The sequence below is a fragment of the Myodes glareolus genome, chromosome 22 (assembly GCF_982192425.1).
Source record: "Myodes glareolus chromosome 22, mMyoGla1.1, whole genome shotgun sequence".
In the NCBI taxonomy this organism is placed as follows: Eukaryota; Metazoa; Chordata; class Mammalia; order Rodentia; family Cricetidae; genus Myodes; species Myodes glareolus.
In genome coordinates this window covers 54158470-54186252 of record NC_142047.1, presented here as the reverse complement: position 1 = coordinate 54186252, position 27783 = coordinate 54158470, and the positions used below count along the sequence as shown (strand labels likewise).

At 47.0% G+C, this 27783-nt stretch overlaps 1 long non-coding RNA gene across 1 annotated transcript in view; it reads left to right on the top strand.

The window, feature by feature from the left end:
- The window catches only part of LOC148118614 (uncharacterized), a 40606-nt gene extending 29201 nt beyond the window's left edge, over window positions 1-11405 (top strand). Inside the window, exons 2-3 of the long non-coding RNA XR_015735978.1 lie at window positions 10076-10176; window positions 11354-11405. This is a non-coding gene — a long non-coding RNA (uncharacterized LOC148118614). The remainder of the gene's footprint in view (window positions 1-10075; window positions 10177-11353) is intronic.
- The last annotated feature ends 16378 nt before the right edge of the window (window positions 11406-27783 follow it).

Genomic DNA, 27783 nt, shown 5'->3' with positions numbered 1-27783 from the left:
TTAGTCTGGGAGACTAGAAGTCTGAGGTGAAGGCTTAGTCAGGTTGGCTCCCCTGAAGACTCATCCTCACCCTGTGCCCTCGTGAACTCCCTCCGGGTATCTGTGTCCGGATCTCTTTTTGTAAGGATCTTAATCAGACTGACTTAGAGCCCTGCTCCACTCTTTTGGTGTAACAGATAAGTTTCTTAGGTTCAAGAGGCTGAAAGACGGAGGTCAGGGCAGAGGTAGATTCACTATCTAGACAGGAGGCAGTCTTTGATTCCCGGAGGGTGCCTCCCCTGCATCCTGTTCCGGGACCTGTTGCAATAGTCTGATAGACTGATAGTCTGGTGTCAGGGGTTGTTACATCCACAAATGATGAGCGTGGCAGATATAATCTCTGTTGAGTCTGTTATATGATTATGCATCTCATTGGTGACAGTAGGGCTCTCGTGATCCCAAGGTCCCCTCTAATACACAGGCGATTAGGCATCAGTGCGTGAATTTGGGTAGAGGGAGAGGAAAACACTCGGGGCCATGGTGACAAGTCATTTTACTTCGATTACATCTTTGTCCTAGCTAACATTAATTGTCAACCTGCTACATCCTGAAAATGACCTGAAAGAATCTCTGTTGGGTAATTGTGTCTATCAAGTTAGTCTGTAATGTTTCTAAAGGATTATCTCAATTGATACAGGAGGGCCCAACCCACTGTGGGTGATACCATCATCCCTAGGCAGATGGTCCCAGGCTTATAAGAAAGCTAGCTAAGCATGAGCCAATGAGAGCTAACAAGCAATATTCCTCCATAGTTTGTTTCAGACTTCTGCTTGGTGTCCTGCCTTGATCCCTTTAATGATGGGCTGTCACCTGGATGGGTAGGTCACATAAATCCACTCCTCCCCTAAATTAGTGTTTGGTCACAGCAATAGAAAAGAAACTAGAGCAGTCTTCAAAGACCTGTTTCCAGGTAAAGCCACATTCTGAGGTCCTGGGCCTAGGATGCCCACATACAACCTTGAAGGGGTACAAGGAGGGCCTTCACCCTAGTTACAGCAATGGACCCACCTTTGGCCAAAGAGACCACTACAACTGGGCTCTGCCTGCCCTACCTCTGATCACCCCGCCCTTGCGAGTTCACAGACTCCTTCTGGAGAAGACTGAAACTCAAGCAAAGTAAGCGACTGACTCAAACTGGAGAGACAGAAAATTCCAGAAGCAGATGTAAAGCACTGAAAGCCCTCGCTGCAGTTGACCCAGAAGTCAATACTGGTCTGAGCAGTCGTTTTGTGGCTCTACATGGAATTGGTGTCCAATAGGCCATGAGAGGGGTGGGTGCCCCCACTAGTCACCCTGCGTCCTGGAGAAAGAGGACAGAAACCAGTGGCCCACACAGGTGTCCAGCCAGGCCCCCTATTTTCAGCCTTTTCACCCTACACAAGTTCTTCAACAACTCCCAAGTAAGTCCATTATCCCATTTGTAAGACCCGCAGGACATGCAAGGGCCGTAACTGCCAGGAAGAAGACATAGAAGGTTGGGATTTCAAATATGACCTTGAGGGGACACTCAGAAAGCGCTCTGGGAAATGCAGTGCTCCAGTAGAATGACATATTAGTAGCTCTTTGGGACGATTGAGATCTGTGATTGCTACAGTGTGCGGAAAGCGCCTAGTTCTTGGTACCTGGTGTTCACGAGAGCGGCAGCCATTGGTGTTGCTGTTCTTCCTCCTTCCTTTGCCATCGCTGCCTCCTCTCATCCCATCGTTTCTACCCAAGCTTCCTGCCCTTGTGCTGCCCCTCCCTGAGTGTGGACCCCCTGTTCTCTTGGAACTCTTCTGAGCCCCTTCCTTGGGAGTGACCACTCATACCAACTGGCAGCAGGGCATGCTTCTGACTGAGACCTGCTTCGCTTCAGACTATCAGAGCCAAACACCGGCGATTTCACCCAAGAGCAGTCATCCAGGGTGAAGTTGGCAGCTAAAACAGTTAACTCTTGATTGATTAATTTAATCAGGACTCAGCCAGCTCATAAATTGTTCAGGCATGCCGTTAACTCAAAAGATCTCTCCTCAGCTAATTGCTTAAGTGATTTTTAAAATTGTTTTAATGAGCCATCCTGAAATTGGATCTGTGCTATTTTTTTTTATCAACAAGAGAAAGGCATATGAATATTTTGGTGGGAAAAAAGTAACTTACGCTCTGATCCGGACTTTGTGAGATAAAAAAATAGACGTAGAAGGCATTTTGCCTGCCACACTGAACATGCGGTTTCTTGTTGTTGTTTTTTTCATTCCATATATTCTGCCTTGAGATGTCACCTGGACATAATGGCTCAGCAGCCTGTGAGCCTGTGGGAGCTTGGGCTCTTATCGTACACAAAATCTAGCAGCTACGAAATGTCAGGATTGTTCACAGGAACCGCATCTGCCTCACAGGTGTGTGATACTTGCTCCCTAGATGGTTTCATGATGTCACCCCACTCATGGGTACCTGAACCTCCCTTTTAATAACTCGTGTCTGTCAGAAGGATCTAGGGGGAATTAGGGGTGATTTTATGAGCAAATATGCCCACGAACGTGAGAAAAGTGAGAACAAGGTGGGTGGTGGTTCTGCAGCCGCCTCCTGGTCACTCCAGGGCCTAAGAAGACTGTAAATGGGAAATGGGAGGTAGGAGAGAGGACAATGCCACAAAAGACAGTTCCAGTGAGAAATCAGAAACAAGTAAGAGACCAAAGGAAGTGTCCAGACAACGTGGGAGTCACAAAAGGTAACAAAGAATCTAGAAGTTAGAAACTGACCTCTTCAGAGAGAAAGAACCACCAACACTGCGGAAGTCAGGAATTAGGAGATGTGAGGGTTAATCCTGATCATTTGATTCGACCGATAGACAACTAAGCAGTCAGTAAAGTTGGGTGTTCCTGTGACAAGTCCTCAGAGGTCTGACCTAATGAATGGATCTAAAATTCCAATGAAGCAGTGGGAGGTGGGAGACTCGTGGAAGTAGGGCACAGAGAAGACTCCCAAGAAGGGTCAACTAAGGCTACTTCCCTGAAAGCAGGGGGTAGCACGTTCAGGACTTTTTATTTATTTATTTATTTACTTACTTACTTACTTCTTATTTACTTATTTATTTATTAAAAATTTCCACCTCCTCCCATTCTCCCATTTCCCTCCCGCTCCCCTCCTCCCCCTCGCTCTCCAGTCCTAAGAGAAGTCAGGGTGACCCACCCTGTGGAAAGTCCAAGGCCCTCTCCCTCCATCCAGGTCTAGGAAGGTGTGCATCCAAACAGACTAGGCTCCCAAAAAGCCAGTACATGCAATAGAATCAAAAATCTGGTGTCGGGGTTGGAGAGATGGCTCAGAGGTTAAGAGCACTGACTGTTCTTCCGGAGGTCCTGAGTTCACTTCCCAGCAACCGCATGGTGGCTCACAACCACCTGTAATGAGATCTGGTGCCCTCTTCTGGCCTACAGGTGTGGAGGCTGAATACTGTGTACATAATAAATAAATAAATCTTTAAAAAAATCCGGTGTCATTATCATTGGCTTCTCAGTCTGCCCTCATTTGATCATATGCTCATTCAGTCCCATTCCAGCTGGCCTTGGTGAGCTCCCATTAGATCAGTCCCACCATCTCCGTGGGTGGGTGCACCCCTCACGGTCCTGACTTCCTTACCAAGGTCCACGGTCCAATTGCAGAAGGAGGGAGAAGATGAACAAGGAAGTCTAGACCGCGAGGGGTTGGTTCACCCACTGAGGCAATGTGCCTGTTCTAATGGGAGTTCACCAAATCCAGCTAGACAGGGACTGAATGAGCATGCGACCAAACCAGACTCTCTGAATGTGTCCACCATGTTGTGCGCTCCTCCACTCTACTTCCTGTTCACTGTGTTGTGCACTCCTCCAGTCCACTTCCTGTCTGTCACGCTGTGAGTTTCTCCACTCTTCTTCCTGTTTGCCTGGGTGTGAACAGCCTCCTCTTCCACTCACTTCTGCTACCATGATGCTCCACCTAAATGCATGGGGCTGAGTAACGATGGACTGAGCCCTCTGAAAGACTGGCCAAAATAAAGCTTACCTCCTTTTAAATTGTCCGTTAGGGTATTTTAGGCACAAGTACACAAAAACAACTAAGACAGGTGATAAGCACAAAATAGTAGGGAAATAAAAATTGGAATTAAAAGAAAATTCTGTCCAAGAGGGAAAAATTAGGAAGAGAAGAGCAGGGAGAAGAATAAAGTTCCTTGGGAATTTTACTAGGCAAAGCTGCATTAATATTCCATCTGTGCTTTTAACAGTGAGCCACAGTGAACAGCCCAGGACTTCTCTGCGCTCGCTCTATGAGCTCTCTCTTGTTCACAACACTTGTTAGACAACAGCACCACTGATCCGAACTTGACTCGCTTCCGCACCCCACTAGTGCTGCATGACGTCAATGATTAGCACTTGAACTTTGGGGAGCATCACTGGATGGGGCATTAGCACCCACCACAGACCCTTCCATAGAAGCTGGTGAATTCAGCCCTCTAATCTCAAACTTCCTGGTTGCTTGTAAAGTATTTACTGTGAGACACATGGCCCATCCCGTGGAGCAGGTTTAGTGAGAAGTCTCTGGAAGAAGCTCCCTGAAGATGAGGGAGAGTGGAACTGGCTGCTGCAGGCCTGGCCAGAGTCCTGGTCTCTTGTCAGGCTGTCCATTCTTGGGGGTGATCAGACTTTCCTGCCTCTTTTACTGTCCTTTCACCCCTCTTCCCTTACCATTCAGCTCCTCATTTTCTCCCTACTTGGTCTTCGTCTCCCACAGTCACTACCTCTGCGTATCCATGACCAGAATATTTGAGAGAATAAAAGATGGGAAGGTTTTTTTGACTCGTGGTTTTGGAGGGATCACAATGAAGGCTCATGTGTGTAAACGGAGCATCACTGTTTTAAATTTCCATGCTCTAAACTGTAACTATTTGAGATCTACTTTTGTGCTTGATAGGAGGGAGCATCTCATTTCATTTATCGTCATTTGAGTATATAATTGGCCCGTCATCACATGTGGAAAGCAGCCATTCTCCCTTCTCTCTCGGCAGCAAGTAATGAATCACTTCTCTAAATAAATCCCCTGCCCAGCCTATTCTTGTCCTAACATCAAAGACTGGCTTAGTAAGAAGGTCTTGGCATCTTATGAGGCCAGTCTTGGCATCGCGTTTCCTTGGATACCTGGAAATTGTATTTCCCCTTAAATTTTAGAGTCAGTTCATCAATTTTCACGTGAATGTACACCTGTAGGGATATGCAGGGACTCTGACGAGAACTTTATTAAATCTCCCAATCAATTTCAACCCTGTTATCAAAAGATAACATCATTACCATGTTTCCCCCTCAGCTTTGTCATTCTCTCTGGATATTATCAGCCCATGGTCGCTGTGCATTCCCCATTCATTCAGGTCTGACTTTCTTCCTCTCAGTATTACTTCATTGTCTTGAACTAAATATGCCACTAGACCTAGTCCTTTCTGATTTTACACACTACTGTTTTCAGTATTTAAAGTTTATTTTATGTTTAATTCTGCTATGGGATTATAAGCATTGCTGTATTTCCTGTATTTATTTGGTAACTGACAATTAATGGCAATAATCTATAGATTTAAATCATTTGTCTACCTACACAACTATATTATTTGTTAAGAAAAAAGGCAAGTCTCATTTTTGCCTCGAAACCTTGAACCTTACAGTGTTGGTTTAGGTCACAAATGAAATAGTACATATAAGTGGTAAAGGCTTCACCACAAAAATGTTTGCTGTGGATAGTTATTCATTTATCTATTGTGTATATAATGTATTATGTGTTCATATGTCTACATACATGTGCATACTTATGTATCATGGCAGGCTTCCTGCATTTGCTCCTCATTGCTGCGATTACATGTATTTTCACCATCACGCCTGAGTTGCTGTACCGTTTTGAAAAGTTACCTTGTGAGGAAAAGAAAACATTGACAAATGGATATAGACTCTTACAATGTACTTTTTTGTATCCTTTGAGAAAACTATGTAGTTTTTCTTGACTGTCACCGGTATAAACTGTACTGACTGATTTTCTAATGTTAAACAATAAACTCAACTTGACCATAATGTATGATCTTTTATATATTGCTGGTTTGTCAGCTGTGTTTTATTTACAATATGTGAATGAGAGTGGCCTGTGAACTTCCTAAATCTGTGGTTTGGAGACCAAGTTTACATTGGTCTGAGAAAATAATTTGAGAGGTCTACCCTTTCCTGTTCTACTGAAGAGTTACTATGTGGAGGGAAGCGTTCTTCGGAATATTTGGTGCAGTTTGTCAACAGAGTCATCTAGGATTGTAGTTTTCTTTATAGAAAGGAGTTTCTAAGCCATTTTTAAGGTACAGTACAACAGTACCACAGCTCAAAATATAAAAAAGTAAAATAATGTAACAAAACAATAACATATTTTATTGGACATTATTTTTTAAAAGTAAAATTTTTAATAAAGTCCCATCTACTTTTTTCCTTTTACACTCGTGCTTTTAGTGCCTACTTTAACCTACAGATATAATTGTTTCCTGTGTTATTTTTTTTTTTTAATGTTTGTTTGCGGAAATTCTGTAGTTTTAGTTTTTTTCATTTCAGGTCATGTTTTTGAAGTCATTTTTGTGAATGTAGTGAGATATCTTCAGATTCTTCGAAAAATATCAAAAGACTTTGTAAAGTATGCTTCTGCCTCTTCTTTCCCAGCCTCCATCCTCAGCCAGATGTTCGCTTAGAGACTGCTGTAAGGAATCTGTATTCGTTATTTCCTCGTTACTATGACGAACACTTGACAGAAAGCAACTAGAGTGGAAAGGGTTGATTTTAGCTCCTGGTTCGAGGAGATACAGTCCATCATGATGAGGGATGCATGTGGTTGGGGCGCCTCAGATCTCCGTGAACCAGGGAGCAGAGAGGGGACAAGCAGGGGTCCCCAGACTATAAAATCTCAGGACACTCCTCACGTGAGCCACTCCCTCCAGCTAGACCTTACTTCCTCAGGGATCCATGACCTCGAACCAGGGCCTCTAGCTGGGTACCAAGTTTTAAAACACATGAGCAGGTAGGGGATGTTCTGCACTCAACGGTAACAGAGCCTCTGTCCAGAAGGACCCTCTTCTCCTTCTCTTCCTTTCTCCTAAGCCACGCCACAGCCATGCCCCAGACCCATGGCTGGCTCATTCTGCAGACTTGCTCGCCCTAGCTGTGCTCAGCCCACTGTAAAGGCTGCTGGGGCCGGGGGAGTTGCCGCTAACTGCCGGCAAATAATGTGGGTTCCAATAATCACCTTCAAATGAGCTTCTGAGAAACTGCCTGGGCAAAGTGAACTTTCTAGAAGCTCCCCACGCGCCACTTTATGCAGAGATTAAGAGAGCGTTGGCATCCTATAGACGCGCCTGGGTGTTATTTTTTCCCCCACTTAGCATGCAATTAACATGCAGGACACATAATAACTGCACCCGGCACAAGAAGCTGGAGTCTAAACACTGCTCAGCAAGGTTATTTAGATCTTCAATCAGATCCGCCCAATCGAGGCCAATTATTTTCCTGGCAGAGTTAATTAGAGTGTGTCTGGAATGAGTGAGACCTGAAAGGTGGCGTTCCATTCCTTACTCCTTCCGCTCTCACCTTGAACCTGGAGTCACGTCCTTAATTTCAAAGCGAAAGTACCTTGAAGGCAGGAACAGATCTACAGAAAGCCTCCTAAGCTTGGAACCAGACCGTCTTCCTGTAATGCAGGCTGGAATCTTTAACTAAGCAGAAAGTTAGTCACAACTGTGTGGGAAGAACCGCAAGCCTTGAGTGATGGCCTGGGAGAAGCGGTCCCTCATTCTCCCGCTCACGTCTGTTTGTTTGGAGTGGAGCATCTGGCAACACCAGTCACGACCGGCTGTTGCCAGTCACGACCGGCTGTGACCTTTCCCATCCACCCTTTGGTCTTTCTGCAAAATGGGACCATCACTTCCGTTGCAGACTGGTGTATGTAGCCCCGTGACAAATAAGCACAGGGGAAATCGTTCTTGGGGAAAACAACTTAGGAGTCATCAACTAATGAAGGCAAATAAGGGCAGGAAATAAAGTAAAAGCAAGACCGATGGCCTATGGGGCCCGGGCCTGGAAAGCAGGCCCAGTGCATGCGAAGGCTTCCCCGAGGATTTCCTGACTATACACACTGCGGGAGCATGTGGGAAAGGGAAGAGAGGCAGCAGGTTCTACTTGCTGCATCCAGTGTCCTCTGACCCACCTGTGTGTGTGCCCCACTCCTGCCCACCATGATGCCCTCTGCTCAGGAAGGCCCGCAAAGCCCAGCTGCAGGTCCCACCACAATCGCGCCTCAAGCCAGCCATGTTTTCACAAAGGTTTGTTTCTCAGTCCGGACTCCTGGTGCTGTTACAGACTGTCTTGCCAAGCTGAGCTGGTCTGCATTCAGAGAAGAATCACTTGAATTCCCATCGTGGTCCCTTTCTTCCCATCCCTTCTGTTCCTGAATTCCTCCCAGGTCTCAAAGCCAAGGCTGTGATCCTCTACTTCTCTTTCTGCTCCTATCTTCCCAGAAAGGGTCAGATTCTTTGCGACTAGGCCACACAGTATCCCGTGTGATCCTGCGGGTGGGTACTGTGGTATGGACATTAAATGTCCCTCACTGGCTCATGTATTAGTACATTTGGTCCCTGTTTGATGATGCCCTTTGGGAAAGCTGTGGAACCTTTAGGAGGTGGGACTTTTCTGGAGGAAGTGGGTCTCTTATGATGGGGTCTTGGGGTCCAATAGCCTGGCCCTACTTCCCATCCTTTCTTGCTTCCTGAATGCAGATGCAATATGACAAACCAGCATCCTGTCCCTGCAGCCGCACCTTAGCTGACTGCTGACATGCTTTCCCATCGTGGACTGGGTTCTCTAGAGCTGTGAGCCACAATAACCTTTACTTCCTTAAGCTAGTTTTGGTCAGGTATTTTTGCCATAGCAACAAGAAAAGTAACCGGTTGAGTCTAGATTGCTCGCTAAGGAGCAAGGCAGAAGCAGATTTGGGCTTTGTACTCTCAGGCCGGGTCTGAAGATCTTTGCCCACCCTGCATGCCAGCTACCTTCAGTGTTGCATGCATTTTAAGATCTCTCCTGGATCCAACCATACAGGGTAGAGAATGGCTATCATTCTATCTGCTACAGAGTGGTGTAGGAGGGTCTTCTTTCTATGTGTTGCTTTCATTGGTCAAATAAAGAAACTGCTTTGGCTTTTTGATAGGGCAGAATTTAGATAGGTGGAATAGACCGAACAGAATGCTGGGAGAAAGAAAGCTAAATCAGGCATGGCTCTCCTCTCCTAGACGGACACTGGTTTAGACTCATCCCAGTAAGCCACAGTCAAGTGGCAATACAGATTACTAGATATGGGTTAAGGCAAGATGTGAGAGTTAGTCAAAAAGAGGCTAGATATAATGGGTCAGGCAGTGTTTAAATGAATACAGTTTCTGTGTAATTATTTCGGGTAAAGCTAGCCGGGTGCCGGAACGCCTCCCGCAGCTCCTTTTACCACTTGAGAATGCAAAGCTAGTCCAGGTTACATACTTAGACTGTTTCAAAATACAATTGAAAAGGGCTGGGAATGTAGCTCAGTGGCAGAAGACTTGCCTAAGAGCACAGCTGAAGGGAACCCAGAGCCCCAAGTGCTCCACCAGCGTTTGTCAGCAGACAGATCTCTAGGAAGTGCTCCTCCCGGCTCCCGCCAAGTACACTGCCCTCTGCCCTCCCCATGGTTCAGCCACATCTTTGGTTTTTGTCTTAAGGGAGATATCATGAAAGCAAACACGTGGACATTCTGCAGAGACCCTAGAGAGCTGACTCTGACTGTTTGGGTGTAGGAACCCCAATCTGGGTGCCTCCTGTGGGTTTCTGTCCTTGCCGGCTCTGAGCACTCTGTTGCCCTCTTCCCACAGGTGCCTGTGTCTCAGCCTATAGACTTCCTCCAGCACCCCCAACCCCAGCTCAACTCTGTCTTGGCCCATTTCTTGCTGACTCATTGCACACACTTCTATCCTTTTTCTCTGCCCTGGCTCCAGAGCTATTCTGCAGAGGTTGTCTGCAAGGCAGAACCTATCTGAACAGATGTTCAATGTCCCGTGACCTGGAGCATCAAGAGGATACTTGGGAGCCACTACAGGTGAGTTTATTTGCTCAGACTCCGTGTGTTCTCATGGCGCGCTGAAGCAGAACTGCTTCCTGTGAGTGTGGCTCGGGCTCTGAGAAGTGGTGTCTTCCTTTGAGTGTCAAAGGGCCCTGCACCACCAGCAGGTCCATAGGTGCCCTCCATCCTCCCCTGCGAGATACTGCCAACGTCTGCCCTCCCAACGAGCTCCACTCCCTCTGTTCTATCTCCTGCTTTGGGAGTCAGAGTGCCCTGGTCCTCCCTGTCTTCCTCTCTCCCTTTCTGAGGGCTCCAACACCCTCTCCTCACACCTCTCCTTCCTCCCCATCAATGAGCCTGAGCCCTGCACCCATGATGGATATTGCCTGTACAGGGTGAGAGTTACCATGGAGATCTCAGGAAAGATTCCCAGAAAACTGAGAACATCGGCGAGCTTAGAAATAACTTGCTGAGGGTGACTCCTATTATACAGCCCGCTGAGGGCCTGTCTCATAAAATACCAAGTGACATGAAGGACAATGGACCTTGGCGCTGTGTCCTGTGTACTGCCTGACACCCTTTCCATGTGTCGTTACTCCTCCCCAAAGCCTTATAGAGACGTAGGTACCATCCACATCTTATATGTGGGACACTAAGACCCTGGCACCCAGGGTTAGAGCCAGGCAGCCTGGCTCTGGACAGTAAGAGGTCAGAGAGGTCACAGCCCTGTTGAACCCCCGGCCTGACCCAAGCCCCACCCTACTTAACCATTCACCTTCTTGGATTTGGTTTTTGTTTTGTTTCTTTTAGTTTTGAAATTGGTTCCCCATTGTACTCCAGGCTAGTATTGAACTCACTCTGTGGCCCAGATGGATGTGGAACTCTCAGCGATCCTCCTGCTTCTGCCTCTTACATGCTGGATTCTAGGCATGAGCCACCACAGCCAGCCCTCTTCAGGTTTTATAATGGTATGCTCATCCATTCTTCATCTTAGAAATGTTGTCCTTTGTGGTGGTTTAAACAGGAATGGCCCCCATAGACTCATGTGTTTGAATGCTTGGCCCAAAAGGAGTGGCACTATTAGGAAGTATGGCCTTGTTAGAGTAGGTGTGGCCTTGTTGGAGGAAGTGTGTCACTGTGGGGGCCGGCTCTGAGGTCTTACATGTTCAAGCTTCACCTGGTGTGATACACAGTCTCCTTCTACTGCCTATAGATCAAGATGCAGAACTTCCAGTTACCGTGCCTGCCTGCATGCCACCATGGCCACCATGATGGTAATGTACTAGCCCTCTGAAGCTAATCCAATCCCAGTGAAATGTTTTCCTTTCTAGAAGTTGCTGTAGTCGTGGTATCCCTTCACAGCAATAGAAACCCTAACTAAGACAGTCTTAATGTCACCGTCTCTCTAGCTGGCCACTGGGGCTTCCCACGTGCTGCTCTCACCTGGAGGGAGTTCCTGACACCCTACCTCCAGTTCACGCTCTCCATCTGTCAAGGTGTTGCTCAGTAAAGCCTTCTCACTCCCAGAGCAGAGCATCCTCAGTCTCCCACGTATAACTTCATCTCTGTTGTGATAACTCGGTCAAGGTCAGTTTGTCCCACTAGACCGGAGACTATAAGAGGGGAGGCTACCATCTGCTTGCCATAGAGCCTGCAAGAACGGCACTGTGCCTGGCCTGCAGATTCCTGTAAAACAAAGAGCCAAACAGCAGAACACCAGGGTCTCCAAAGCCCTAGGCCTGCTTTCCTGGGGTCTGAAATGTTCTTCATCTGCACAACGGAGGCAAACAGTGCTGTCGCCAAATGGGAGACTAGAGTGACATCCGCTTGGCCCAGAAAACCACCAGGTGCATTTCTTCCTGGTTTAGACTTCTTTCCTTCCCCTCAGTAAACCCAAAGCGCTATTCACATTTCATTAAACTGATTCAGATTGAATCTAAATGAGGGTTAAATATAATTTTCTGAACACTACCAAGCTGTAATTTCTGTGTCTAAATAAAAATAACAAATGGTTGAAAACAAGGTGCTGGTGCGGTTTCACTTGTGGGGGTGACTCAAGCCCTCTGCATTTGTCTTGGATAATTCAATTTGCCCACATTTCTGTGAGTGCATTACTGCCCAGCCACTGCAGATACATTGCAGGCATAGGAGATTCATGAGCCATCCTAGCAATAGATAGAGAACACGGTAGACAAGAGACCTGTGCTAGCCAGAGATACCAGCAGACGTGGGTTCCCTGACAGAGTTGCCCCTGGGGACCCCAAGGACTGACTGCCGATCCTGGGTCCTTTGTGTCTGTGAGATGAAATCACAGTTTTGCACAGTTCCTTGCACCCCTTTGCCAGCTCTCGGGATGACATTAAGATTCCCTTCTGGGCCCACAGTCTCCTGTTGAAAAGCGATCAAAACAATCCCAGGAACAGGTGGACGATAAATTAATGAACACAATCTTTTCCTTCAAATTGCGCCCGGGAAGAAATTAATTACTGGGCAAATGAGAAACAAAGAGAGATCCCCGCCTCCTGCAGCCTCTGAGCCCTCTGTGATTTTGTTCTCCTGAAATCTAATTTCCGAGAAACACTTCAGGGAGGCGTTGGAGCCAGCATAAGACTCCTCGTAGCGCACTAATGGGCAGTCATCATTCCTCAGTAAGGAGCCTGCACCCTGCGCCGGGGCCGAGACTGACTAGAGCGATATTTCAGGGCAGCAGCAGCTGTTCCCCAGAACTGTTAATAAGCAACAGGCAGATGGGGTGCCAACAGAGCTGGGGGACTGGACCCCCGGAAGGTGGATGTAAACTTTATTTATAGGATAATCTGTACGAATACATAAAATCTTTATTTTCCATAGCGAGCATTCTATTCCTGCCCAGAAAGCAAATGGGCTTCCCGGGGCTCTCCAGCGTCCTTCACACAGTGTCTGAGGAGCGGGCCTCTGACAATGTCACCCTGGCGGCTATTTATAGGACCCCGCCACTTGGCAGAATCTAACTAATGGTAGAGGAGCTGGGTGACCCTGAGGGCACTGCCGCTGGCCCCTAAATCTCTCCTCTGTCGAGTCCATGAGCTAGGCTCGCATCTGTCCTTTGCTTTGGGCTGATGGATCCAACGCCTTGTCTTCTCCATCTTCTTTCAGCTCGACCCTCCCCATGGGACATGTCAAGCCCTGAGTCGCCCTTCTGCCCCCTCACTGGGTCCATTGCAACATTAATTAATCTCTTATCTCAAAGGCTTGCTCGGGGATAGATTGGGAAACCTTGTTGCTCTGTCTTCTTAAAGGCCCCAGGTCCCCCTAATAGCCACAGGGGTATGACTAGCCTAGAAACCTAGCCAGAAACACAAGACGAACTCTCATTCAGACACTCAATGCTGGCAACTGCATCCAGCCCTGGCCACGCCTCATGCATCAGAGGCTGCATCCAGTCTCCGGTTAATACAGCATTTCCAGTTCTCAGGGAGCTTTCTATGGGATTTCGCTCAACATTTCGACATCACATACCCAGTCACCTGATGCTCCAGTGCCATAATTAATGGCTTGGTCCTGCCAGGGTAACATCTGAAATAGTCACTTCAGGGACACTGGGGTGGGTGAGGGAGACACTCAGCCCATCTATTTATTCATATCTTCTGTCAAAGATGCAAAACGTTTTTCTAACTACATATTTCAGACCAAAGTGTCAGGCCACAGGCTTCTTACAGGACGCGTAAGAACTAAGTAGTTCTGTGTGTCCCTCAGACCCGTGCCATACCAGGGTCCCTCAGCGACCACGTGTGGCTGTCCTTGTCCGGCAGCACACATGCCACAAGGGGTCCTGCCTTTCGACTACTTTTGCCAGCAAAACAATAATAGGTCTTGGGGGCTGGAGAAATGGCTCAGAGGTTAAGAGCATTGCCTACTCTTCCAAAGGTCCTGAGTTCAATTCCCAGCAACCACATGGTGGCTCACAACCATCTGTAATGAGGTCTGGTGCCCTCTTCTGGCCAGCAGGCATATACACAGACAGAATATTGTATACATAATAAATAAATAAATTTTTTAAAAAAAAACAATAATAGGTCTCCTCAATTATATTTAACACTTCTCGGTAAATAGGCTCTTTTTCAAAGGGAGAGTCATTCGCATGGAGCAAGGGTAGATGCCAAGGAAGGAAGCAGGTATGTTGTGACTTAGGAACTGGCATTGTAGACTGCTCCTTATGTGCACGAAAATGGAGGTGGGTGCTTTGTGTTGGCACCACACCTCCGGGGTTGCCAGAGCTTCTTAAAGCACAAGTAGCTGCTCTCAGGGCCTGTGACGCTCTGACAATCATTCCTGTGGAGACAGGTTCCCGAGTCAGGAGACCCACTTAGGGAGGAAGATGTCTCCATTGGCCCTGTACTTGCAAACACAAGGACCTATGATCAATACCCGTCACCCGTGTGAAAGTCTGGGCATGGCGGCCTACACCTAGAATTCCAGCCTGGGAAGTCAGATGGGGTTAACTGAGATTTTTTTTTAAATAGGAAGAAAATACTATTTTCTCCTTCTGTCATTTAGAATTTACTAAAGACGCTTTCCACTGATGTCACTAAAATTGTCATTTCTGGGCTAAAAACAAAGATTGAAGACTTTTCCCAGAACAATAGGGTACCTTCAGCAGCTCTTTCTAAGCTGTCAGGTCCGGGACACTTTTGGCCCACTGCTCCCCTTTGTTAGCACCCCAAAACAAGACAACTGCTGGAGGTCATTGACCGTAGCAGAGCTGGGCTGGGACTGGGGCCTCTGACCCAGGCTGAGCTCTCTCTTCACCTGTTCTGCTCGGAGACGAGCCACTCCCAGGACCCAAGGTGGTAGCCCCGAGCTGTGGGCCACAGTCTGTGTCTGCCTCATCCTGTGTGGATCATTTCAATTTGACTGAATTTGCTTTAGGGAGGTCTGTTACACCCGGATCTGTCATTGAGTAGAATGAGGAGCTTGTAAGTTTTAAAATAACACAAGCCTGAAAACATGGTTGGAGGTCACTGTGCTGGGCCCAGGCAAGCCTTTTTTATTTATCTGGACAGAGACTGTGTAGCGGTAAAGCACTCCTGCATCCTCTATCCAACATGCCAACAGCATCTGAAGACATGGAAAGTGATGGCAAAGTTAGCCAGTCTCCTCTTGTTGGCTTAACTGGGCATTAAAAGACTGGAAAGAACCTTATCTGTCTTTCCCGAAGATCCCCACACCGAAGCAGCTGCTTCTCACTGCCAAGGCTGAGCACAGCTGGCCAAAGGCACTCTGTAAAAATGCTGCCATGGGTAGTTGTGCAGCGTTACACCCACCCATGCCTGTTCATCCAAAACGCCTCCCTATGGCAATCAGGGGCGCTGTCCAGCAAGCCAGTCTTGACCATTCATTGCTCCCCAAGTCCTGGAGCCTGTGACGAGAGCCACTATCCTTATTTCCTGAGCCACGGGGGCTTTATGAGGATGAAGTCAGGTAGCTATTGAATGGCTGAAACTTGTTCTGCCCTGGGGAATGAGCAAGTACCATGAGGATGTTGAGGGTATGGTTTTGAAGAGAAGCATCTCAGGGCTCTGCATGCTTGCTGCCCATTGGTGTGAAGCCTCAAGTCTTTCATGGCACATCCATACCTATTTAAACAAACCCTACTAGACTACAACCCAGAAGAAACTGCATGAAAGGGAAGAAAATGAGTATGGGAGGGTGAGGAAAACCACAGGCAGGAGAGAGGAGGCTGAATGGAGCGGTAAACTGGTCACCGCCATGACAGAGTATGCTGCAGCCTCTTCAGAGAGTTCCCAGGAGAGAGACCAGCAGAGCACCTCAATGTGGCCATTCAGAATGTGGGGGACCATCTGTCCCTGGACCAGCACTCCTCCTCCTCATGGAGAACCGCATGCTGAGAACTTCTGGAGAAGGCTAGGGAAGGGCCACTGACCCCATCCGTCTGTCTTCCACCACCCCAGTTTCCACCACCCTCTCTCCCCTCCACATGTGACATCTTTAACTCCCAGTGCTAGAGATAACTACTCTAAGCTACGTCAAAGCAGAGAGTTGTGCTCCTCAGTTGCAAGGCGAGACGAAGCCCAGAGGAAGGTGGGTATGATGGGATGGGGCAGAGACAGCAAGAGAAGCTGTGTCTTGTGGGTACTCGTTTGTACCTTATGGTCCCAAAGGATGGGTCCTTCTTACAACCGCTCTAACATGGCATGGCTTGCAGTGGGGCGGGGTAGAAGGCTCTTGTTTTAACATATGCTGACAATTTGAAAAAGATGTGTTGAGGTCCTGTGTAGGTTATAGCTAAAATTAAAGATGTATCTACCAGGATTTCAGTAGCACAATGTCAGAAGATGCACAACGCACAGAGAATAATGAAACTACAGCACGCGAAAGAAGAACTCCAAATTGTTATAATTATCTCCACCGTTGTCAGCCAACCTCCTAATGTGGAAACACAATGGAGCCAAATGATGCTACCTGAAAGAGGAGACCCGACTCATTCCCCACGTCTTCGCCCCATTGTTTCCTCTCCAGGCCCTATTCCCACTGTGCCTTCCCTCGCTCTCAGCCTAGCCTAATAATTTCCTTCCTATTAATATTTAATGTATGTGCATTGTGCACACTTTATAAAACACGTCCTTTGTAGAAAAATAAAAGGAATAAAATAGCAATCATCGGTGTGTGAGCTTCCCCACCTGAGAAAACACAGAAGGTTAATGTCTGCATGTAAAGAACCCTCTTTATGGGAACTATGCATATATAACCTCATTAACCCAGCAGCCAGCTCCAGAAATTGCTCTCGGGGAGATAGCCAGCTTTGTTAGGAAAGTCATTTCGATGAATGTACAAAGTCAGTAGAAGTCAGAGAGTCCAGCACTGTGGCTCACACCTGAGAGCTGTCAAGGAAACTTCTGTACCTGTTCCAAAGAGGTAGATGCATTGTCCCCAGGGGAGCAAAAGAATTGGGAGGTAGGGGGTGAAGGGAGCAGGGTGGCGCTGAGCTGTTTTTCTCATGTGACATGTTTATTACTCTGAAGTCCTCATATTGCTGGTGTCTCTAAGATGTGGATCAGTGACTGAGTGCTTCCTAGGCATATGAAAAATCCTGGGTTCACACACACACACACACACACACAATGTTTGGTCTCCCCGCAGCCTGTGCATGCATCTAATGACCTACAGGCACACAGTCCCACTCTACATAGCCACTCTGGACTGGAAGCATGGTCAGTGGGGAAATATGATTGCTTCATGGATTCTAAAAATTCTGCAAAGGAAAAAGACTACTGTTAGCTATAGATAAAGCGGCGAGGGAAACGGGGCAGCCACATTCCTGTGTCACACGTAACTTAAAACATGGCCTACATCAACAGCAGTCATTTCAGCAGCATCTTTCGAGGCTCCTTGTCTCCCCATGTCATGTCAGGGCTTTTCCTTTTCCCTTTTTCTTTTTCTTTTAGTTTCTCTCTATATATATCTTTTTTCTAACCCTGTAGGTCCTTTGTGTGTATATTATGGCTTCCAGACTTGCATTTTTACGGGATTCTTGAGTATGTGGAGTGGGTCTTTGTTTCTTATACCTTTTACTGAACTCCTTTCCCTCCGTAGGTTTTGTTCCATCCTGATATGTTTATCTTATTATATTCGACTTTATTATTATCTCTTAGGTGCCAGTTTGTTTTCTAACGAGAGACCAAAAAGGGGTGGATGAAGTTGGGAGAGGAAGTGGGAGGGGAAACCATGATCAGGATATATTATATAAAAAATATCTCTTTTCAATAAAAGCAAAAACATGGACCACATTAGCAATTAAAAGGTCTTATTTCTTGTAAGATGCTTTATTAGAAGAGTAGATTTACTGCCTTGCAGCTCACAGCGTCTGGAAAGCACCTTTTCCTGCTATGGGAAAATACCAGCCTCCTTCCCAGTAGGATAGTGATCCTCTAGCATCATCCCATCATGAGGTAGCTTGACTTCCATTAGCATCAGGCTTCTGCTGCTATCACTTGTCTGGTTTCACAGCTATCAGACTTTTTTATATGGTATATTTGGTAGTCTAATGCAGGCCATAGTATTCCCTCCCAAGCCTTGATTTGCTGTCATTATATTCAAATATTTGTATAGCTTTAAAGTATTTAATCTCTCTCTCTCTCTCTCTCTCTCTCTCTCTCTCTCTCTCTCTCTCTGTGTGTGTGTGTGTGTGTGTGTGTGTGTGTGTGTGTGTGTGTTTTCATGGAAGCCAGAGGAAGCTGTCAGAGTTATAGTCAGCTAAGTGTCTTAGTGACTGGTCACAGCTACTCTGATTCAAGATGGAGATGGTTCAGGCCAACCTGGAGGAAAGAGTCACACCTCATAGTGCATGTCCTCTGTGCCCTAGCTGACTGTGAGGGTGGTGATACCATAGTTCTCTGTGCCCCAGATGCTGTGCCATTGGGGGACTCTTGCTTCAGCAGATTGGGTCTGAAATTCCTGTGGCTCGTAGCTGTTAAGCAAGGTCAACGGAATGGCACCTTTCTGATTCTTAGAGGGCAAGATGTAAAATGAGATTTAGAATTTCTCGTTCATGATCCTATCTGGGTCTCTCCTCTCCAGTTACCTTTTGTTTCATTCCTCCTCAGTTTTCACATCTCGACCCCCTTTTGGGGTCATTAACTTCCTTTACCTTGATCCTCACTTCCTTAAGTATCTGTCTTCCTAACTGTTTGAGGATGTGAGAAACCATGTTCCAGGTCGAACTGGTCAAGAAGTACCCAGATCACCTACTTGGCCTGGGCTTGTCCCCCAAGATGAAACCTGGAATGCCAACTCTCTGAATCAAAGGTCTACGTCATTGTCCAATCCTGAAAGCCACAGTCAGGCACCAATGAGAGTAGATGGATTTTTTCCCAGGTGCCTTTGCTGTAAGAGGCCACAGAGTTACTGTCATTATTCTCAGGGAAGAAGGCCCATCAGAAAGAGTCACAGAAGGAAGACAGCAGACCCGTGAGGCTCATCTCTAGAAAGGTGAGTTCAGTGAGTTTTCTCACTAATGATGACGGTAACAGAGCATCAGGCAGAACCAACTTAAGGGAGTGGGGGCTTGATCTGGGTCCGGGGTCAGGGAAGATTTAGTCTACTGGGTCAGGAAAGGCATGACAGTAGGAGCGTGAGGCTACTGTTCTCCAGGATTGGTAGATTAGGGAGCAGAGAGCTGGACTAGAACCAGAAGCAGATACAACCTTCAAGGTCTGACTGAGCCTAGGAGCTTACAGATCCCAGAGGGTCCACAATTTCCCAAGACAGCACCGCCAGTAGAGGACCAAGTTCAAACCCACAAGGAGGGGGTTTCACGTTCAAATTTCACGTTCAAATCATAGCCAGAGGTAGGAAGGAGAGATGAACCCTCATGGGAAGAAGTCCTGTGTCACTGACAGTGCCGCACATGTGCCCCCTCAGCCCATAACTATACCAGTAGGACTCCTGTTTTGATCGTAGCTGGAATGGAAGCCGAGGTGACCTCACACCTTCAGAACAAGGATCTTGTGTTTTCATTGTCTATGAAATGGAGAACGCAGGCCTAAGTGCAGCGGGTAGCTTGCTAGGGGAAAGCACAGTTTCTAACCTGGAAGCCAGAACCTCTCACCTGCAGCCCAGAAAGCGTCATACACATCTTTGTGTGCCGAAGCAGGCAGACGAGAGGCAGAAGGTGTTTGTTTTGCTCTGATAACAGACTCCCCCCAGCAAATGCCCTGTTCAGGCTTTAGGGAGCCTGAGCAGCAAAGGCGGAAGACTGAAGCTTCCACAAAGAATTCAAGGAGATTTGAAGAGGAAAATGAATGCTACTCATGCATGAAATCCCAGCAGCAGCCTGACTGGGGCTCATTATGGTTCTGCCCTCATCTGTTCCTCACATCTCCTTCTTGGGCGGAAGGAGTGGGAGCTGCTGACACTATGGGAGTGAGTCTAAACCCAGCGAGTGGCGACGGTAGGCTTCTGTGAGGTCGCAGGCCAAAAGCCCTCTCAGCTGTCACTCAGTACCACCGGCAGGGGTATCTCAGGATGGGGAATCTCAAGAAGGTGGTCTCAACAAAGTGATCTTCCAGGTCCTGGCATTTGAGGTAGCAACAGGCCCTGACTGCCACAGAGACACCGCACAACACTCTGCTCCTCCTATGGATTACCGATCTCTCTCCAATAGAAAGGCTAGCTGGGAGAGCCCAATAGCAAAGTGCTTGCAAGGGTCAAGCCTTGGGTTACATCTCCAGCAACAACTGGGAATGCATAGAAAGAGACAAAAAGTCTGATAAAGAGCGGAATCTTAGTTAAGAGAGTTGTGGATCACACCCGTTACTTCAGCACTCAAGGAAATAGACAAGAGGATTGTCTTAGGCTACGTAGTAACGCCCTGTATTGTTTAAAAAAAAATAAGAATATAATCTTAGCAGGTATGGTAGCTTGAATGAGAAATGCCTTCCTCCATTCCCCCCCACACACACACACACATAGGCTCATGCACTTAAAACCTGGTCCCAGCTGGTGCCACTGGTTGAGGAACTTTAGGAGCATAGCTTTGCTGGAGGAAGTACCTTCCAGGGTGTGAGCTTTGAGTTTAAAGATTCAGCCATTCCCACTTGCTCTTTATGCTTGCAGATCGGTCTGTGAGCTCTTGGCTTGGCTCTCCTGTCACCATGTGTCCCCACCACGATGTTATAGACTTGTGCACCTCTGGAACCACAAACTCTTCCTCCTATAAGCTGCCTTGGTCATGTGTTTTATCTGAGCAGTGGAAAGGTGATTAAAACAGCTGACAAGTGTGGTTAGCACACACCTATGATCCCAGCACTTAGGAGTCTGAGGCAGGATTGTGGAGCCAACCTGGGCTACATTATGATTCTGTTTCAAAATAAAATATATTCTTATGGTTGGGTAGTGGTGGTACATGCCTTTAATCCCAGCACTTGAAGGGTAGAGGCAGGTGGATCTCTGTAAGTTCAAGGCCAGTCTGGTCTACAGAGCAAGTTCTAGGACAGCCAGGGATACGCACAAAGAAACTCTGTCTTGAGACCCTGTCTCAAAACCCTGCCTCAGCCTACATAGCAACACTTTGTCTTAATATACATATATATTATATATTAATACATAATATATTATATATAATAATTATATATATAATCTTAGTAGATATGGTAGCTTGAATGGGAATGTCACCCTCCACCCACCCCACATAGGCTCATGCATTTGAAACCTGGCCCACAGTTGGTGCAACTGGTTGGGGAGTTTTAGGAGGGTAGCTTTTCTGAAGGAAGTATGTTACAGGGTGTGTGTGTGTGTGTTATATGTTTTATATATGTAAAACCATATGTATGCTTTGTTTACATATATATTCTCGTGACTTTGTCCATATAAAGTAAATTACAAAGACACAGAAATTAAAGCAACTTATAAGTTTTATATCTGCATTAAATTGACTGTGCTTTTGAAGGTAAATTGTTTGATCATTGCAGATGTATAGAGACAGCAACTGTCTGGAAGCATCCAACCCTCCCACTTGTTAAATATCATGGTTTCTCTCATGCTGTCTGAAGACACCCACTAGCAGTGGCAGGAATCATTAAAAATTCAGAGGCCTTAGTTCTCCCTCCCTCGTGTGCTGAGTTGGAACAGAGCCCCAGTGCCCAGGAGTTTGCCTCGCAGCAGCTCCCATCCTGTGGTGCTTGCTGCATTCTGCCTCTGCTGTCTGCAGCAGACGGCCAGCGCTGGTCCCCTGTGGGAGCCAGCTCCAGGCCTGGGCCAGCATCATTACTGGGCTTTATCACCGCAGCAACAGCTTCCTCTGTCCTTTGCTACAGGGACAGACAGCCTTGGAGCCTCACCTCCACCTTCAGGAGTTTACAGATCAAATGTGTTTTGTGAACAGGTTGGACTTGGCAGGCTGTGGCTCTATTCAAGAAAGGAATAGATGTCAGTAGAGTGGACAACTGTCTCCAGGGACTCAGACTCTGGAACTTGGCTTTGACCCTCAAGAGGCTTCTGTCTCAATGAGAAGGTGACGAGAGTCTCTGTCTTCCTATAATGAAGAGATTGTCCAAGGTACAGGAGTTCTGGGTTTAAAACCAGTAGAGTCCTGGGCTGGGCATGAGTGATCATCTGCCTGTCAATCAACTATAACACTGTCAATCAATTATAATGACCCTGCCAATCAATAATAACAACACTGCCAAGTGTAAATGCACTTAGTTTGGAATCTGAGGAACTAAGACTTCGTATAGATTTCAGAGCACTCTGAAGTAGTTATACCAGCAAGGAGAAGTCTGAAAGAGCCCTGCAAAGAGGGGTCCTAGCTTGAGTCTTGTTTGGAAACTGAGAGTCTATAGCAGGGAAGGCCAAAAGTGGGGCTATTTCCTACTGTCAAAGACCTATCCTGTAACAGGGACTGTGGACACCAGACAGTTGTTGAGCAATATACACTCAGTCTCTTCACCTTTCAGAATGACCTGGGAGACTCTGGATGGGGTCTATCTGGATTTAGGCTGCACGCAGCATAGTGGGCCAGAGACTCATAGAGCTCATAAAAGTGCCATGAGATGACTTGGAGATTTGTTGTTTGGTTGGTTGCTTTGTTTTTATTTTATTTGATATGTCCTCGGGAGAATGGGTAGAGGAGTGGTATCAGTTACTTAGAGCATCTGGAATCCCAACACGCGCAGAGCCAGGGATTAGAAAGAACCCAGTCCAGATGCCACTCAGAGGCACAGGGAAGCGGCCAGCAGACAGTGTGTTCCCTACAATAAGATGCTAAGAAAGCAAAGGGCATTGAGCAGGAGGGGAGAGGGGTCTGACTAACAACCCAGAGAACTGGGGAGGGCACTGAACAAGAGCAGACAGAGGTATGATGAAAGACATGAGAACACCGCTAATGTCTTCAGGCAGCCGATGATTTGAGAACCTAATTGGATGCCCATCGGCTAGAAGCTCAGGACACCAGGGTCCTGGACCAGCCATGATGATGACAGGGTTGGTGGGCCAGCAGGCATCAGGTGGGCCATGTCAAAGAATAGTTTCATTGGAAATCAGAGACTGGGAGCTTTGAGGGTTGTCCTGGTTTTGTTTTGTTGTTGTTGTTATTGTTTTTATCAACTTGACACATACTACAGTTATCTGGGAAGAGGAACCGCACTTGAGAATGCCTCCGTCCGATTTTAGATTGCCTGTAGGGAAATCTGTAATATATTTTATTGGTTGACGATTGCTCTGGGAAGGCCTGACTCACTGGGGTGGTGCCAGCCCTGGGCAGATGATCCTGAGTTGCATAAGAAAAGCAGGCTGAGCAAACTACGGGGATCAAGTCTTTGAGCAGCACTCCTCCATGGTCTCGACTGCAATTCCTGCCTTTAGGCTCCTGCCTTAAGCTCCTGCCCCAAGTTGCTTTTGGTCAGTATTTTATCACAGCCAGGGCCACCTAAGACAAAGGTAGAGTGTAAATCTCACAATGGCCAGGGAGGGAACAGACAGGCTCCCTGTCCCAAGCCACACTCTAGTCATCCTAAATAATGCCCAGTCCAGGAACTATCTCTTCCACGCAAAGCAGGCTTAGACTTCATAAGCAAGCAAGTGTCCTGATGGCTGAGCGGAGACAACCATGAGGTGGGACCCCCTGGACAGGGACATCCCTCCCCTGGAAGAGCAAGCCTCCTCCTAAGTCCCCAGAAGGTGGGGTCATTTGCTTCTTTTGCCTGCCTCCTTGGTGTTTAATGCCAAGAACTGTAAAAACAGGGAGCTCACTGAGGCAGCCCTGCCAAGAACTTTCAAGATGGACCTGGAACCACCTCGGGCAGGACTCCAGCCCCTTCCAGCAGCTGCCAGTTTTGAACATTTAGAGGGCCAAGAGAGCGGACAGCTTAATCTTGCTCAGAGGCTCCAGGGTGGATCAAAGGTTGTCAGACCGGTTCTAAGAAGATTTCCATTCTGTCTCTTTGACTCCTGTCTCCTTCCATCTGACCATTCAGCACTTCCTCTGCCTCCTGCTTTCTTGGGATCCTGATGGAGCTTTTCGGACCTGCGTTCCCCAACTGCAATCCCCAGATCCTCCAAAGAAGTTGTTACATCTGGCTTATACCAGGGGTGGTCAGGCAGTCTACACGCCTCACCGGACAGAGCACGACAGGTAAGTCGGTAAGTCCATGGTTAGCTGAAAACTTCCTGTTGGTGTGTATTACCAGCACGCTGTGGCGTTTTCACACATGGTGCTACGTATTTGGACCATACTCACTCAATTCCTGGTTCCCTCTCTTCTTTCTTGCTAGTCTCCTTCTATACAATTTCTTAAGATCCTAGAAACACATTTCACTTTGGACCTTTTTAAAAGGGGCTTTTCTGTCAAAGTGCCGGCTAACAAAGCCACGCTCTGACAGCAGAACTATGAGTCATCCACCAGAATAAACATAGGCTTGCAAAACAAGATGGTGGAGGTAGGTGAACCGTGAAACCGAGGCTAGGAGGCATGGGAACAGGCTTATTATCTTTATTTACTGACTTTTAAAGGCTTATTTTTATTGGGTGTGTGGTGGTAGGGAGTGGGGGAGCTGTGGGTTTACGAGCCATCCCACATTTCCCAAGACCAGAAAGTTCAACATCGAGTTGCTTCTTTAAAAGAACAGTGGGACAGAAGCCTCGAAGTGCCCCTCGGCTTCTGTGAGACGCGCACTCCTGTTCTTCTCGTGTTTTTATTCTCCATGATGTCCCCGCTGGGCACCAAGAATGCTCCTTAGCCTTCATCCCACATCTCCCTCTAAGCATCACAGGTTCCCACACTCACTAACATACCGTGAAGCATGATTGACCCCGAGCAGAAGCCTGCTATGACTCATCTCCTCTCTTCAGCAATTGCTTTGCCTAGCTGTTCGGAAGATTTTTTTGTACCCTGATATTTGTCTTTTTTCTCTCCCAAGAACTCATTAACATTATTGCATTATTATGTGTCCAAACACAGCACCTCTGTCCTTCCTGGTCCTCCTTATTTTTCTTCCTTGTGTGTGTGTGTGTGTGTGTGTGTGTAACAGAGAGAGAGGGAGAGAGAGGTAGTGTGTGTCTTATTATGTAGCCCAGGCTAGCCTCAAATTAATAAAGATGCAATTCCTCTGTCTCTGCCTCCCAAGTGATAGGCTCAAAGGCATGTACCACCATGTCCAGCCTTCTCCTTATTCTCCCCTGTCCTTAACCTGAGTCAAGTTAGAAGCTTAAGCCAATACTAGCTTCCCCTTGAATCCAATTATTACCTGTTGCAGTGACACGGTCCTCCCTCCTTCTCTTCTTCCTCCTCCCTGTGTCCTTTGCTGGGGCAAGTTTGCTGGTAAAGCATTCAGAGGAGGTATAAAAAGAAATCTGAGTCTTTGGTTTTCTGAAAATGCCTTTCTCCTGTCCTTACTCTTGATTAACAGTTTGCCTGAGGGCAGAGCTCTGGTTGGAAGTCATTGTTCCTCAGAATATCGAAAGAATTGTATCATTATCTTCTATCTTTTGGTCTGTCTGTTAAGAATTCTAATGCTGTTCTATTTAAAATTTTATTATATGACATAGGCGTGTGTGTGTGTGTGTGTGTGTGTGTGTGTGTGCGCACACACACACACACACACACACTTTTAGAAGTTATCTCTGGACTCCTGGGGATCTGGAACAAAGAGGAGACTTGTTTAATTCCTCATTGGGTCAACCTGTCGCTTGCTCGTTTTGTTTTTGTTTTTCAAGACAGGGTTTCTCTGTGTAATAGCCCTGACTGTCCTGGAACTCTTTATAGACCAGACTAACCTCAAACTCATAGATATCCACCTGCCTCAGCCTCCCAAGTACTGGAATTGAAGGTGCATGCCACCATTGCCTGGCCTTAGCCTGCCTGCTCTCAACGCAAACATTTGCACTCTTCAAATTTGGCAAGCGTCTCGAACACCCTGGGCTGTGATCATTTCCTCTCTTCCAACTTCTCCCACCCTCTACCAACCCCTTGTCCCTCCCTCTTCCTCGGTGTCTGGGACTCTCCTGCCCGTCATCTCTCTCCATCAGAAGGTCTCAAATCTTCTCTTTTTCTGTTTTGTCACGTTTCTTTGGAACACTGCCTCTGTGCGATTTCCTCCCGCTGATGAAGACCTGATGCCCACACTCTACTTTTCATGACCTAGCTTTAATTTCTCAGCAGGCTCTCATAGTCCCTGAAGCTATTCATAGCTTCCTTTTTTTTTGCTTCCCGCACTATCTGTTTCCTCCGGACTCCTTTTTCCTATTTATTTTCATTTATCTCTGTCTTTGATATTGAAGACTTCCTCTGAGAATGTGTTTGTATTGAATATTCAAACAACAAAGAGTTCATGGAGAGCAGGACTGAGTGGATCCGAGGGGGCACTCAAGTGTCTGCTGTGAAGGCTGTGTTTGCAGCCTGTGGAAGGGGTTGGTGCCGCTGGAGAGGGAGGGAGCCATCCTTCCATTTTCCTCTGGAGACACAGAAGCAAAGCAGGAGGCTGCAAGGTTGCTCAGCCTGAAGACGGACCGACTGAGGTTCCAACATCTGCTGTGCCCCCCACAGCACACTCTTCCCAGTCAGCCTTCTGGAGAAAAACTCTCATCCTGAGAAAGCCTAGTGTATTATTTTTACATTGTTGTGGCCTAAGTACCTAGCAGAAATAGCATAAGAAAAATAGCATTTTTCTTTTTTTGGTTCATGTTTAGAGAGATTTCATACCATCTAGGTAGGGAAAGTAGGCAGAGCCGCTCCGTCTGAAGTGGTGGGAGCAAGGGATGGCAGCTGCTCCCACGAGACAGAAAAGAAAGCAGGTCAGACCAGGGACTGGTATCATCTTCAAAGGCCACCATCAGTGACCTTCTCCTGCCAGCCAGGTCCCTCCCTCTAAGGGCTCCCCAGCCTTTAAAACAGCACCACAAAGCTAGGCATCCATAGTTCTGAACGTGTATTTAGGGGGCATTTCAGATTCAGATTAATACCCAACCAAAGAAAGAGCCCAAATGTCCTAGTAATGAATGGATAAATCCAAGTAAACTGATTTAATGGAATATTACTGATCTGTAAAAAGAAAGAAGGTACGAACTCACACTATAACTTGAGTGAATGTAACATACATTAATAAAGAAGCCAGCCCACAGGCCTCATGTGGTTTCATTAATATGCAATGTCTCGGATGGTGACAGGAAGCAGGTTGGGGATTCTGGGAAAGGGGATTGGGTGGGAGTGGATAAGAGAAACGGCTGCTTACTAGGTAAACTTTCTTTTTGGTGATGAAAAAATAATGTTCTAAAATTGGATGGTAAGGATAGGCATAGAACTCTGGAAATCCACACAAAACTTCCACGGTGCTCACTGTACAGAGGTAAGCCATGTGGGGTGAATTACTTCCTGACAAAGCTGTGTCTCAAAAGTTGCTGACAAGCTATACAGTACAATACGAGCCAAGCCTGGTGGCTCAGGCCTGTAATCCCAGCTACTTAGGAGACCGAGGGAGGCAGATAAAAAGTTCAGGGCCAACCTGGGCTACAGAGAGGGGAGAGAGAGAGAGAGAGAGAGAGAGAGAGAGAGAGAGAGAGAGAGAGAGAGTTCAAGGTCAGCTTGGGTAAACAGAGGACCAGAGATACATCTCAGTGTTACATGAAACCTGGCACCCAGGAGGACCTGGATTT